Consider the following 13,896-nt stretch of genomic DNA (forward strand, 5'->3'; position numbering starts at 1 on the left):
ACCAGGTTTATGAGTCCTGGAAGTTTCCAGTAGATAGAGGTGCATTGTCCTTTCAATCCATTTCCCTTTTTGCTCTGTCCTGTTGCTTATTCTCCCTGGTCCTTTGGCAGTGCTCCCTCCCTCCCTCCTGCTGTCTGTTCCATCATCTGAGCTGCTGTGGGGTGCCAGCAGCAGCCCCACAGTGCTGTGGCCGGGGGGCTGCTCTCCCTGTTGTGTTGACTCTGTCATTTCTGGGATCCTACAGCCTGGGAAGCCATCACAGGGTGCCTTCCCACAGGCTGTCTGCTTGGCAGCTCCCCAGGATTTTGGTGGCTCCAGATTACAGCTCATGGTGGAAACTCTTGAGAGTTCTTCATGCCCTCCCTTTCCCTGCTCCAAATTGATTTCTCACCCCTCTGTTCAGGGAGGGACACGCAGATGGGTTTGATCAGTGGCTGAGCTGTCTGAGTGATCAGGATGGACTGTATCCCTTGCTTTGATTTAGTGACCCTTTGGGGATATTTTTCCTCATGGATTTGTCACTGTGCCTTGTCCCGTGATATGAGGGTGAGTGCTGCCAATCATTCCACCTAGGGGAGCGAGGTCTTAAAGCTTCAGCCTTCAAGGGGTGCCTGGGGATGAAGCAAGAGGAGAGCAGCTGAAAGATGGGGAAATAAGGAGTGCTGAGATGATGGGAATAAAAACTTATCTGTCATTTTCTAAAGAAATATTTTTAATATTTTTTTAAATATGATAAAAGGTGGAAGTGAAAGGAAGAAGGAAGTTGCTGGTGCTGAGGCAAAACATAACTTCCCTGGGGAAGTGCTGGCCAAGGGGCAGAGAGCTCCCATGGGCCCAGCTGGGTGTGGGAGCCTGAGGGATGTCCCAGCCAAGGGCTGCGGTGGGATGGAGGGGTTGGAAGCCCCCTGTGTACCCATCCCACCCCAGAGCTGCAGGAGTCTTCAGACAACACCACCAGGGAAGGGAAGAAGCAAAGCCCAGTTCAGAAACTGCTGAGTGAGGGTCGGGGCGGCCTTGGGATGAGCAGCATTTAGGATTGGCCTCCAGTGACAAACAGCACTGGGGTGTTCAGCACAGAGCCACATTGCACCAGGGGGTTTTGGTTTCTCAGTGTTGTCAGAGTATTTCCACATCAAACCCAGTGTGTGGTTGAACGTCACCCTGACCTTGGACCCTGTCTGTGCTCCACGGGAACTCCCTTCAGGACTAGGGCAAAAACAGTAAAGTGAGACCAAAGAGAGTCTCCTGGAGGAGAATCTTGCTTTTCCCTCCTTACAAGTCAAGAGTGTTTTTCTATTGAAAATATGCAGGGATGTGCAGCCTCTCTTGGTTTTTTTTTTTAGAATAATGATTCCTTCATTTGCAGCAGTTCCAGTTAAGCAATGTAATGAAATGCATGCAGAAAACCATTTAGGAAAAATCCAGCTTTTAAGTGTGTGCTCTGTGTCCCGAAATGATGCCATCAAGGCTGGGCTGCTGCTCGCGGGTCACTCCTGTGCCAGCAGAGCCCCAGTGCTCTCCAGGGTTGGAGCAGTGAACAGAAAGTGGTGCCTCTGAAGGGCTGGAAAAGCAAATGTTGACTGCAAAATGCTGTGTTTTGGGAAGCTTCATGTTGTGGTTTTCGCTCATTTACATCTTGAGATATGAACAAGAGGTGCTTTTCTTCTAGAAAATTCTTTTACTATCTGGCAGCCTTCTGCAAAAAATATTTAAGGCAAGAGGAAAAGCAGCGCTGAGTTTTGTCCCGGGGGAGATCTCACATGCAGGGCTGTAGTGGAAAACACGTGTTCCTCCAGTGCCACGGGGATCCTGGGCTTGGCTAGTGAGGGAGGTTTGGAGCTGCCTTACCCCAAGGTGGGGGAGCCAGGCTGGGAGGGCTGCAGGGTGGGCAGAGACAGCTCCCTGTGCCTCGGTGTGGGGGCAGTGGGAAGGCTAAATTCCCCTGTGTCAAAGGCCAGGCAGAGGCTTGAGGGAAGCCAAGGCAGCAGAGCCAGATGTGCTGCAGGAGCACGACCCCACGGGGGAAGCCACCCACAGGCCGTCCCTGGAAAACTGTACTCCTGCTCTTCTGCTGTAGGGAAATTCCTGCTTCTACATGTGATTTATTGGAAAGTTGCTGCACTGTTAGCTGGTGTCCCAGGAGGAGCAAAGAGAAAAACCAATGGTAATAGCAGTGCTGATGAAAGACAGGCTCAAAGGAGCAGCTGGGATCAGAGGCATTCAGCTGTGGCTCAGGCAACTCATGCATTATTTTGTTTTTCTTTTGAGTCGTTTTTGGAGACACATTTGAGAGATTTTTCAGAAACCTGTAAATTCTCCTAAGAAAAATATTTGGGGGGACTATCTTTCCAACAACAGATTATCCCTTACTGTTCTGTAAGGTTTTTATTACCCCTTTGCAAAAGCTTGGCAGTTTTCTTAGAAGACGGTGCAGGAGCAGAGGGTAGCAGTGTCTGGTGAGCCATGTACTCTGCCAGGTGAAGGCATCCCCTGCTAAGGGAGAAGATTCTAAGGGTTTGTTTTCACCTCCTGGAAAGGAAGGTGACAGGAAGGCTTGGTTTGCTGGATGATGCCATTTATGATACTGAAAGGCTCTTGACAGAATTGCCATGGGCTGACCCATGCACATCTGTCCTGCTACACTTACCCTTGACTTTTCTGCAGCTTTTCAGAGGGCTTGGCTGCCTCTGGCTTTTGACTTGTCTGTTCTTTCTCTGTTCAGCATTTCCAGGGGGACGTCATCTGACTTTGGAAGTCACACATTTCTTTTACATGCAGCTTGTGCATCAAGCCCTATTAGCTGGCAAATGCAAAACTCATTCTATTTTAATTGCTACTTCTGGGAGAAGAATCAAGATCTCCTGTTTGGAAAATAATTGTGCAGAAGCCAGAGGCCGTCTCAGGGCATTTGTTAAATTGTGCAGAGGCAGCAGTATAAATTCCTGGATTTCAGGATTTCTACCAGTGTTGCTGTGTAGTCTTCTAGCTTTCTACCTTTGTTTTTAAGTTTTCAATTGAGATAACTGACCTTTGTTAGGAACCTTTTGGTGGAAATCCCAGGTAACCCCCAAGTAGTACAATATTACCTTTGTACACGTAGCACTTGGGAAGTTACCAACCTCCACAAGGGAGGAGCCAGAGGATTGCTCTGAAGGAAGATCAAGTATCATGATGACCATGACAACAGTCATGAAATTATAATTAAGGCTGGTTTTATAACAGTGACCTGAAGATACATCCATTTGCTGTAAACTGTAGGCATCCTAATCCCGTGCTCAGCACAAGTGTGTGTTCCCCTACCAATGTGTTTGAGCACCACACACACTCGTGGTGATGTGGCTTCCAGCTGGGAGCTGGCATCTCAAAGTTCAGGATGTGTGACTGGACCAAGCCTTGCTAAACCTGGGCCTACTCACAACCAGGCAACAGATCATCACCCTTCTCATCATCCAGAACACAGAGTTCTCGGACAGAAATACTGACAGCCTTGTCCCAGATCCATCGTGGCCTACTGAGTTCCTGCCCATAGCAGGGGGTTTGGAACTAGATGATCTTTAAGGTCCTTTCCAACCCAAACCACTGTGCTATTCTGTGATTCTCGAAGCTGAAGGGGTCCGATTTTGCAATGGTGGCTCCTGTGAGTGGCAGTGACACACCCCACCCCTGCCCCGCGGACGTGCGCTGGCACCAGTGAGGGATCACAGCCACACAAGTGGCCGGTTCCCCTCCGTGGCTCGTAACTAAAGAGCAGGAAAAAGTGGAGTAAACAAAGCCAGGCTGCAGAGTAGTCACGCAAGGCAAGGGGAACTGAGGAACATCAGCAGAAAGTGCTCCAGGACAGCACCATCTGCGAGCACTTGAGGCTCAGGAAATGCTGCTCTTTAAGGAGTTGGTGGTGCTGTTGCGTAGCAGCGGAAACAGGCTGGGGGTGAGGCTGTGCCACTCTGCCTTGTATTTGCTCAGCATATTTTGCCTCTTTTTACGTAAAACCAGCAAATGAGGAACTGAAAGTCACTTCTCCCATAAAAGTTTTTTTACTGCAGAATTATTTTATGGACTTTCTTCTTCTGGGCTGCCTCTACCTTACATTCCTGCTGGTGTTACCTCTGAAATAAACTAGGTAAACGGGAATAAAATGACCTGTGCTCTAAAGTTTTCTGAAGCTACAGAGGCTTCGAGTTAAGGACCCAAAAGATGGGACACTGAGCAGGACCAGCACTGAACTGTGAGCTACAGTAGGATGGCTTGGACCATTTCCTGTGCTGTAGAGCTCCTGGTGCAGATTTGGGAGGTGCCCTCTGCCAGGAGTGCAGACAGGGCAGGAATGAAGCTCATTCATACCTAAATGCCTGGGCTTGGACATGGGAAACCTGCTTGCCATGAGGCTGCAGCTGCCCCTGGCTATATGACTGGTGTCCCTGGGGCACAGTGGACAGACTCTGGGTGCCCTGGCTTTACACAGTGCAGGTGCAGCATCAGGGAGGCAACAACCAGAGCAGAGGGGAAAGCAACTCACTGGCACACGTGTCCTCCCCACCGGCCACTCCTCTGAGTCATCTCTCCCTTGCTCAGCACCTTAGCAGTAAAAAGGGCAGCTGCTCTTTCAGGGTAGTGTTTTCTGAGGCAGCACCACTGCCTGACTGTTTATTGTGTTTCCTGACTGCCCAGAGTGAGCTGGCTCACTGGGGAGCCACGTTCTCCCTCTCCTCTGCCCCGCACAGAGCGATGGGCCACTCAGGGTGGAAAGTATGTCCATGCAGCATGACCTGCATCCATTGCACAAAAATCTTTGAGTCCACGGAGATGTTGAGATGTTTGGAGGCTTTATTTCGTTAAGGACCAGACCAGATCATACTGGAGGCTATTTAAAAAGGATGAGGAGAAATTTGCCCTGGGAAGCCCTGAAGTGAGGTGGTGGCTGCCTGAGGGGCGGTGACCTGCCTTTGGGTCTGCAGAGGTGGATGCCTCAGAAAGCTGTGGGCAGACCCGCCTGGGAAATCAAAGGCTTGTCTTCATCTGGGCTCTTCCTTCTGCCCTTCACTCTTGCTGATCTTTAGCTCGTATTAATGAAAATCGGGGGCAAGCTGAGGTTGGTGTACCCAGGGAGGGGATGGCACACACTGGGGTGTAAGGAGCTGACAGCCTGGGAGGGTTGCTTTGCTTGGAGAAGTTTCTGCACTGCACAGCCTGGGGATGCCTGAGGGCACTGGGGGGTGGGGGAAGCACAGAGAGCAATTCTCAGAGTAGGTGGTCCCAGGCCTGCTGACCAAATGTTCCTCTCCAGCTACTATATTTGGATGCCACAGGCAGGTGATTTCGCTTTGCTGTTTGAAAACAGACCCCCTGAAGTTGTGCTGCTGGCTGCTAACACTCTCCTTGCAGCACACACAGCTCACCCAGCAGCAGCCCCTCTCCTCCCAGGGGTCACCTCCATCCTGCCTGGGAGTGAGGGACTGCACAGCCCCATCACTCACTGCTTAATTGTAACCAGATTTCCCTAGAAATGTCTGCTGAAATATTTATAAATATTATAGCCAGCGGCTGCTGATGCCAAACAGGAAATTTTAAGCTGAACAAACTTTTCCACGTTTCTAAGTGGGGAAAGTAAACTGTAGCTAAGATCAGTATTTAAAAAAAAAAAAAAAAAAATCTAAATAGCAACAGGCTTCCAGTGTTCCATATCCTGAGGGAAGTTCATGATTTCTTGAAGTCTTGGTTCTTTCAGCCAGGCCATTTTTTTTTATCTGCATATAAGCAGTGTGCCTGCACAGTGATATAGGAGGTGGCTTTAAAGAAGAAAATTAGGTTATATCTCAACACAGACATGGTTAATGTAATTTCAAGGGGAAAAAAAAAAAAAGAATACACAACTTAAAACCAATGGGCCAGGGATCAGGCTGGTGGGGGCAGCGGCCACCTGAGGGAATAGAGCCCTGTTTTATCGTGCACTTCATGTTTTGGACTTGCTCCTCTTTCCCCCCTCCCTCTCCCCTCAAGTTATTTTCTAGGACTTTCTTATTCCTGCTCATTCAGTACTTGGTATTGAAAGATTTTTTTTGAGCACTAAAACATGGAAAAAATGTAGCAATAAATCTTTGTGGAATTAGCTGTTTTAAACAACTTCTGACATTCATGATTTCATTAAACACAACTTCAGGCAAAAAGCATCATTGGGCTTTTAGAAACTGATTCATCTCATTTCCTTGTCAATTATATTGAAATGGAGATAGAATAAAGCAAAGGTCCTCAGTGTGCGTATAAAATCTGAAACTGTATTCTTCAAGCACCTTCAAAATGAGGTGCAGATCAAAAACTTTGAGTCTTTTGAAGAATAAATTATCAAAATAACTCAGTTGCTACCATCCCCACTATTACCTCCATATACAGATGTTTTTCATCTCTCTGTTTTTCAATTAAATTCTGTTCACTATAGTACCTTAGTGGAAAGAGAAGAGCTCTCTGATGCTGAGAATTTGTTTGGTTTTAACTTCTGGCTGTTGGTAGCAAATCCTTATCCACTTTCTCTTTGTGAGTTAATTTCCTTTGAAGCAGGTCAGTGGTGCATGGTGAGCTGTAGAGTGCATAGATTGAATGGCATTGCACCCTCTGGGTGGGTTCTGATGAGCAGAATCCATCTTAAGAGGCAAAAAGGTTGTTCAATAAAATGAAGTTTTGAGAATTCTTGTAAATTTTAGAGACTGCTAGTAGTAAGATCTCAGGAAGCCTTTATTGCAGTTTAAAGTGTGGAGTAGGAGCAGCAAATTTATTCATAGCTTTTCTACTTGAATGGATCTGTTTTAATTCTGGGTGGGAAATAAAGCACCCAGGTGGGCAGTAGTTGAGTTTACTGTGAAACTGAGATAAAGGAGGGTCTCAGCCTGCTGTGGGGTGCAAGGGAGCATCACTGGCTGAGCAGTCAGAGACACTGAAGGTGCTCAGAGGCCCATGCCAGCTTCCTTGGGATTGTGGTGTGCTACATTGCCAGCTCACTATCCAGAAATTCAGGACATGGGAAAACTGCAGGAGTTTCATCTCGAAAATCCCACTTTCCTTTCAGCTTTTAGGTTTGGTCTTTGTCTCTTGGTACCCAATCACCCTGGGAGAATGCACATGGGGCCAAAGGAAGGGCTCAGTCTCCATCTTTGAAGGCAAGTAGTACTGGCAGAAATCCTGTTTGTTCTTTGCTTATGTGTGACAGAAAACAGCCCATTGCCATTACTTTTTCATGCTGTCACTTCAGATATGTAGAAAACAAAGTGGAATTTTTCATCAGCTGGAAAAGTGGGGACCTTTGGATCTTACCACCATAAAGATTTTTTAACAGGATACCCTGCTAGTTCTTTGTCACCACAGAGTCAATCCCCAAGCTCCCTTGAATGCTGCATCTCTCTCAGTGCACAGGTTTTCCAAGTCTGTCATGCCTGAGTGACTTTTCCCTCAGGAATTGTTCAGAAGAGTGTTTGTCCTGTTGTGGAATGTATCCATCTTAGACCTTAAATCACCTGCAGCAGGGACTTGATTTCTGCTCGCAAACCTTGGCTGAGTACACACATGATGTACAGATTCCTCAGCAGCTCCCAGTATCTGCAGCACCCTCCTGCCATACCTTTTAAAGTATCACTGGGTTTTCCTTTCCCTCCCTGACAGGAGGGACCAGGCTCCTCAAGGCCAGGATAGGCATGACAGAGCATGAGTCACGAGTTCTCTATGTTTTGGCATTTGGAACAAGTTCCTGAGTCTAATTCAAACCAGACAGTGCAGAAGAAATGTGACTTTGAGCCTCTGCAGATGTGTAGGCAGTCAGGAGGAGCATCTCTTCACAAAGGGAAATGTTTTGTCTCATTCCCAGTTAATACTTAACTGGGAGTAAAGCAGTAGTTAACTGGGAGTTAAGCATTAGGAGCCCCCAAAGAAACCAGGAGCCCCAAGTGTCACCAAGTGAGGCTTGAAAAAGCAGTCAAGGCATTTCCCTGCCCTCGGATGAGTTGTACATCCCTGAGGTCTTTGCTGCACTCCTACAGATCCAAGAGCGTCAGTCTGGGGTACTCAGCTGGCTGCTCTTCCCCACGTGCCTTCCCTCCAGGTATGGCTTTTCATAACCCTTCCTAATGGCTTTACCCAAGGCTTGGTCAAAGCCTTGATGAGGATCTTGCCTACGAAAACGGAAACAGAGACCTGAGGCTGGCTCTGTGCCACTGTGCATCAGCGCTGTTGGAACAGCCTCAGCTCTCCTCTGTCTGCTGTCCTGTGACTCCTGTTTAGATTCTCCATGCTCAGTGTCTTCCTGTGGCCACAGGGATTCAGCAGCATCCCAAACATGCAGATGCAAGACAAAGCAACTGAGCTGTGGTCGGATGCCATGGCTGTGACAAGGACCTCTATTTACGATTCCAGTTTGGAAAGGCCAGCAATTAAATCCATTTTCTGCATAACTGATGGGAAAACTCTGGCTACCTACCACTAGGTTCTAAATAAGAACCTGGTTTAGAAAGAACTTTACTCTTCCCAGAACAAGGTGCTCTATGGCTTTGGGCTGTAGTTACTTCTCAGTCTGTGCCCATTACTTTGGATGGGCATTACCTGATTCCTACCCATTTTTTGTAATTCTGTTTTAACATAAATAAGTACATAAACATTAACATACATTAACATAAAAAGTCCTATTCTGACATTCTTCTCCCAGACTCCATGGGATTCATAGGGAATGGCAGGAACAGAGCAATGCCAGGAGTCTCTTTTGTGGGGTTTTGTGGAGGACACCACATGGGAGAATGCCATGTCCTGGAAGGCAAAGCTGACTCACTGCAGACCAAGGCAAACACTGAATCATGAGCACGTTGGTCTGCACCAGCCACAGCCAAACAGAGGATTACAGACAGCTCAGAGCAAGAGATCACCACAACAGCTGCAACAGCAAGACTGGGGAAAAAGGAGCGAGTTACAGATCTAACTGCAGCTGCCCACTGCAAATTGGGTTATTTAAGGTAAGCTGGGAAGTCCCTAAAGAGCAAAAGGAAAACAGCTGGCCAAAGTACTGTGTGCCAGGTCACTGCTGAGGTGGCATCATTCCTCCTTGCCTCGGGCACTGGAGCTTCAGCACTTGAGGATCTGCTCTGGAATTTTTATTACATTTAGGAGCAAATTAGATCTGGTTTAGGAATTTTCCAGTGAAATCCTTCTTTGCTGGGAATTGTTGATTCACTGAATGTAAAACTTCAGCACAATGAAAGCTTTCTTGTTCTAACCTGGGTGGGACTTTTGGTAAGAGATAGAGGCAACCACAGCATAGCTCACACTTGGACTGGAGAAACTGAGGTTGGTATTTTGGGCTGGATTTAGGCAAGAGGAAACTCTCCCATCCCTCAGGTGCAGCTTGGTGCCTTCCCCCAACTGAGAGACCCAGGAGATCATACAAGGCTCTGGGGGGACTCAGGCAGTGCAGTGAACTAATGTCGGGCAGTTCTTGATCTGGCTGGCTCCTCACAGAGCTCCAGGTGGTTTCTGGAGTTTGGAGGAGAGGATGTGCCCTAAGCTGTCACCCAGTGCTCTATGGGCCATCATGAGGCATCCCTTGAGCACTCAGAAATTGCTGTAGAGGAAGTTCACATCTGTTCTTGGCTCCACAATGCAGGGAATTAACTCATCAGGTTTAAGCAGGTTTTGACTCTTCCTGGCTGCAACAGTGGAATAGCTCGATTAAATCCTCCCATGCATTAAAATTTACCTTTACAGCCTGCTTCTGGTTCTTCACCACAAAAGCAATGACTATAACTTTAAAATTTCCATTAGACCCTTAAAACTGGATCTTTCAGAAGGGCTGAGGCTCTGCTGTATTGGGACCTGTGGTTGAACCTACTCACATGCATGCAACAACACACAGCTCAGGCTGTAGCACGATGTCAGCCTCAGAGACAAGAGCACAGTGACCAGCAGCCTGGGCATCCACCCTCTGAGCAATTCTGGGCTTGTTCACCCCATGGATTGGAGCACATATGTCTCGCTGGGCTGACTCACCCCTTACAGTCCCACCCTTTGGTGGCTTGTATGTGCCACACACTGATCCAAAAGCAAAGACTTGTATTAATGTTCTAAAAGAGCTTCACCCACCAGGGATCTATTCATAGATGTACCCTTGAGTTCTCTCCTTCAGCCCACACCTTTCTGGAAACCTTCTGTTTCCCTTGCTGTTTTCAGCCATGTCCAGAATTTAAATGTGCGATGGTGCAGCACCAGCTCACAGCCCTTTCTGTGATGGCCCTGGACACCTGCCTGCCTTGTGTGGGTGTGAGACAGCTCCTGGTTCGGCTTCTCCCTACTCCCATGGTGCTGGGAGGATGACAGAAGAGTTTGGGTTGGAAGGGACCTCTGAAGATCACCCAGTGCAAGCCCCATGCTGCTGCAGGTGAGCCCTAAAAGTGTTTTGGCTGCTGCTGTCAGACCAGTAAACCACAGAATGGTTTGTGTTGGGAGAGATCTTAAAGATCACCTGGTTGCAATCCCCCTGGGCATCTTCCACTACAGCAGGTTGCTCACAGCCCTGTCCAACCTGTCCTTGAATGCCTCCAGGGATGGGGCATCCACAGCTTCCCTGGGTAATCTGCTTCTCCACTTCAATAAACTTTAAGAAAATAGACACATAATCTGTGTACTTCGGTATATAATGCAGTAATATCACTGCTACCTACAGCAGCTCCATCGATGTAGAAAGTGCGTGTTCACATCGGTGTGGCCTTTCAAAGCATGGCACAAGATGGATTTGGGAATGAACACCCATCCTTCTGTAACCATGTGCTGATGGGATGCAGACATCTCCAAAGGCTTGTTCTCCAGTGGCTGCAATTGCTGCTGGCTCAGTCTGGCAAAGACTCTGGAATTTGTTCTGTGTTTCATCTGTCGGATTTTAATGAGGATTTTTTTCTCAATCACCATTTTGTACAGACAGATGCCTTGCATTTTATGAGCCTTATGTAGAAAACCTACCACTAGTTTAAAGTCGTAGTGTACTGATGTTTACTATAAACTCCATCCACATTCTTCTGGTTCTAGTAATTTGTTTCTGGAGAATAGATATCCCTGTCTCTGGCAGTCAGATACGGCCTAACAGTGTCACACCATTACTGTAGGAGCAGAATTGCTGTCACTTGCAGCAAGCCTGTGTTTTTATTTGTTCAAGGGTGACTATAATTGGAACCTCCTGCAGCCACTGAAGCCAGGAGCCTTTTGGCTTTAACACAGTTTGCTGAAAAGGCTAATGCAATTACGTACGTGAACTAATCTGTAAAGGATGTTTTTTTGTTGTCTCTGCCTTAATTGTTTCCAGCTTATGGCATGAAAATGTTATTGGCCCTGGGAGGCCAAGGGAGAAGGGAAAGAAGGAATTTCAGAAGTAAATGGAAGGTTTGGATGAATAGAGGAGCTACTTGGAGTTTTTCCTGCTACTCCTGAATTCATCAAATCATGGGAATAAAGGTAAAGCTATTTAAGTCACACTTAGTAGAATACGCCTTGGTCTGCCATAGGGCAGCTGAGAACTGCTCTGTAGCTGCAAAACTTTCTTAAAACAGGTCATGCTGATCTCCAGGTGTCTCTTGCTGCTTAGGAGCAGGTCCTCAGCCTCCCTTCTGTTGCTGGTGCAAAGAACTGGCTCTAGTAAAGTGTCTGGGATTCCTCTCCCTCAAGAGAGCCACAAACAGGCTTGCCCAGGTGGCTCCTCTGGGGTTCTGTGGATTCCTTCAAGCTGATCTGCTGCTCTGCATCTCTGGGTGTTTTCCAGCAGAAAAGAACTTACAGAGAAGATTTGTCCATTTTCAGCACTTGTACTGCTTGAGTAGGAAGGGTCAGTAAGTGGAGCCTGGAGCATCTGAACTCCCTGTTTTTGGAGGGGATGTTGGAAGCAGTGTCTGACTCTCCCATGTCTCTGAAGACTTCAACCATGCATGCCAGCGCTCAGATCTGAAGGCAGCTGTGCTGAAGGAACGTTCCCAGATCAGAATGACTCATTAGCAGAGCCTGGGCTGAGGCCATAAGATTTTGAGCAAGCTCCTCTTGTCCCATCTCCAAAAGCCAGGCTGTTCCAGAGGCTGTAAGGGCTGGACGACCTTTGCTCATTAACTACCACATGAACATCTCTTCCCAGCAGTAGCCTTCCACATGCTGAATTACTCACTTGACATCTAAATTTTAATGGAAAATGTCTTAATAATACTGAAAGCTATTCCCTTCTTGCATTCACATCCAAACTGTAGCCTTTTGGATAAGCTTCTGGCTGGTTTCTCCAAAGCAACCCTCTCCGGCAAAGGGTAAGCAGCTAATGGAAAGAGAATGAACGTTCTTTTGAAGCACTTGGAAAAAGAGGTCAGGGAGGTGCTGCACACAAAAGTGAAAATTTTAAAGACAGGTGAAGAAATCAGAATTTCTCACTGGAAATGCCTATTCCTTTGCATTGGCTGATCTTTCCAGACATTGAAGTTTCTTCTACAGAAGCAGGGCAGGGGAGGCAGCTGTTGCAGAAGGTTGTTTGGCAGATGTTTTGGACATTTTTGTGTTGTTTTCCTGGGATGGTCTCTCACACTACCTGTTCCTCTTTTCTGTTCCATTTTGAAAATGAAAACAACTTGCTGTGTCAATGCTCACAGCCCAGTGCCATGAAAAATGGCAGTTTTGTTGAAGAAAATAAAAGCAAGTTATTTGCCTGTTTACATAGGGTTCCTTCAAGCGTGTCAAGTATTTCAGTTGTGGAAAAAGCACAGCAATTTAAATATATTCAGACCGTACATTGACAGTCTCGGGATTTCAGAAATCATTTCCTTAAATTTATTGCTGCTTTAGTCTTTCATTCTGTCTACAATATTTTGTATCCAAGGTTTTCCTCTGCAGCCAACTCACCATCCACAAAGTTGTTTTAGATATGCTACTGTGCTGTGATTCACTTGAACCAATTATTAACCAATGTTTCATGGTAAGTACAAGTGCCTTTGCTTTGCCCGCTAAAATCAGGACTGATTTCACTGAGCCTCAACCCAAGAGCTGTCAGTTCTCTCCCTTCAGATGTGGCTAGTTTTTAATTAAAAAAATAAATTGATGGCACACTACTTGAATAGTAATTCACGGTCAAAACCAGGATAGTGCCATGAGGTTCCAAACCCTCTAGGATTCCTGGCTATTGCTCTACAATGTACCATTTTTTTCCTTGGTTGTAGTCAACATGTTAAATTCTAAGTGTGACCCCAAGGTCTTGAAGAAAGCATTCAACTCTGATTTTGTTCACAAAATATTTTGTTTCTATTGCAACCAAAGAGCTCAGGTCTTTGGCTGGGCCCTGTGGTTTTCAAAGACTGTGGCTCTCTGTGTGGTTGTGTTATTCCACTATGCAATCTGGAATGCTGATGCAGATGGAGAGCCAGGCATGGGCCATGCACCCACCAGCTGGCTCCTGATTTAACATTTCTAACAATCACTGGTAGTGATGTTAAGGCACATTGGAGCCTTAGTCTCTCTGGGACTGAACTGTTCTGGAGTCAGTACTGACAGTCTCATCAAGAAATCCTTCAAAAATCAACTGCAAATCTCAAGTTTCAATTCCTTTATCATCTGTTAAACATCAGCACAAATATGTGTCTGTTACCATGTAATTAAGATTATTTCAATTTATTTAACAGTGTCAGGGCTTGGTGGACTTTCTGTTACTCCACTGAAAAGTGGAACAACCTGGGTGTGGGCTAGTAAATGGAAAAAGTATTCTTTTAAATCCTTTAAATCCTTCCTCTGCCACCAGTTCAGCAGCACCATGTACATAAACTGTGGGGGAGAAACCGAGCTCCAGTGTGGACAGATGTAGGTCTCTGGGCATCACCCTCTCTGTCTCTTCTTGTGGAAAACAGCCCAAAGGTATGAGGC

Source organism: Chamaea fasciata, unplaced genomic scaffold (genome assembly GCF_029207755.1).
Source record: "Chamaea fasciata isolate MVZ Bird 193981 ecotype frontalis unplaced genomic scaffold, bChaFas1.0.hap1 SCAF_15, whole genome shotgun sequence".
NCBI classification, from domain to species: domain Eukaryota; kingdom Metazoa; phylum Chordata; class Aves; order Passeriformes; family Sylviidae; genus Chamaea; species Chamaea fasciata.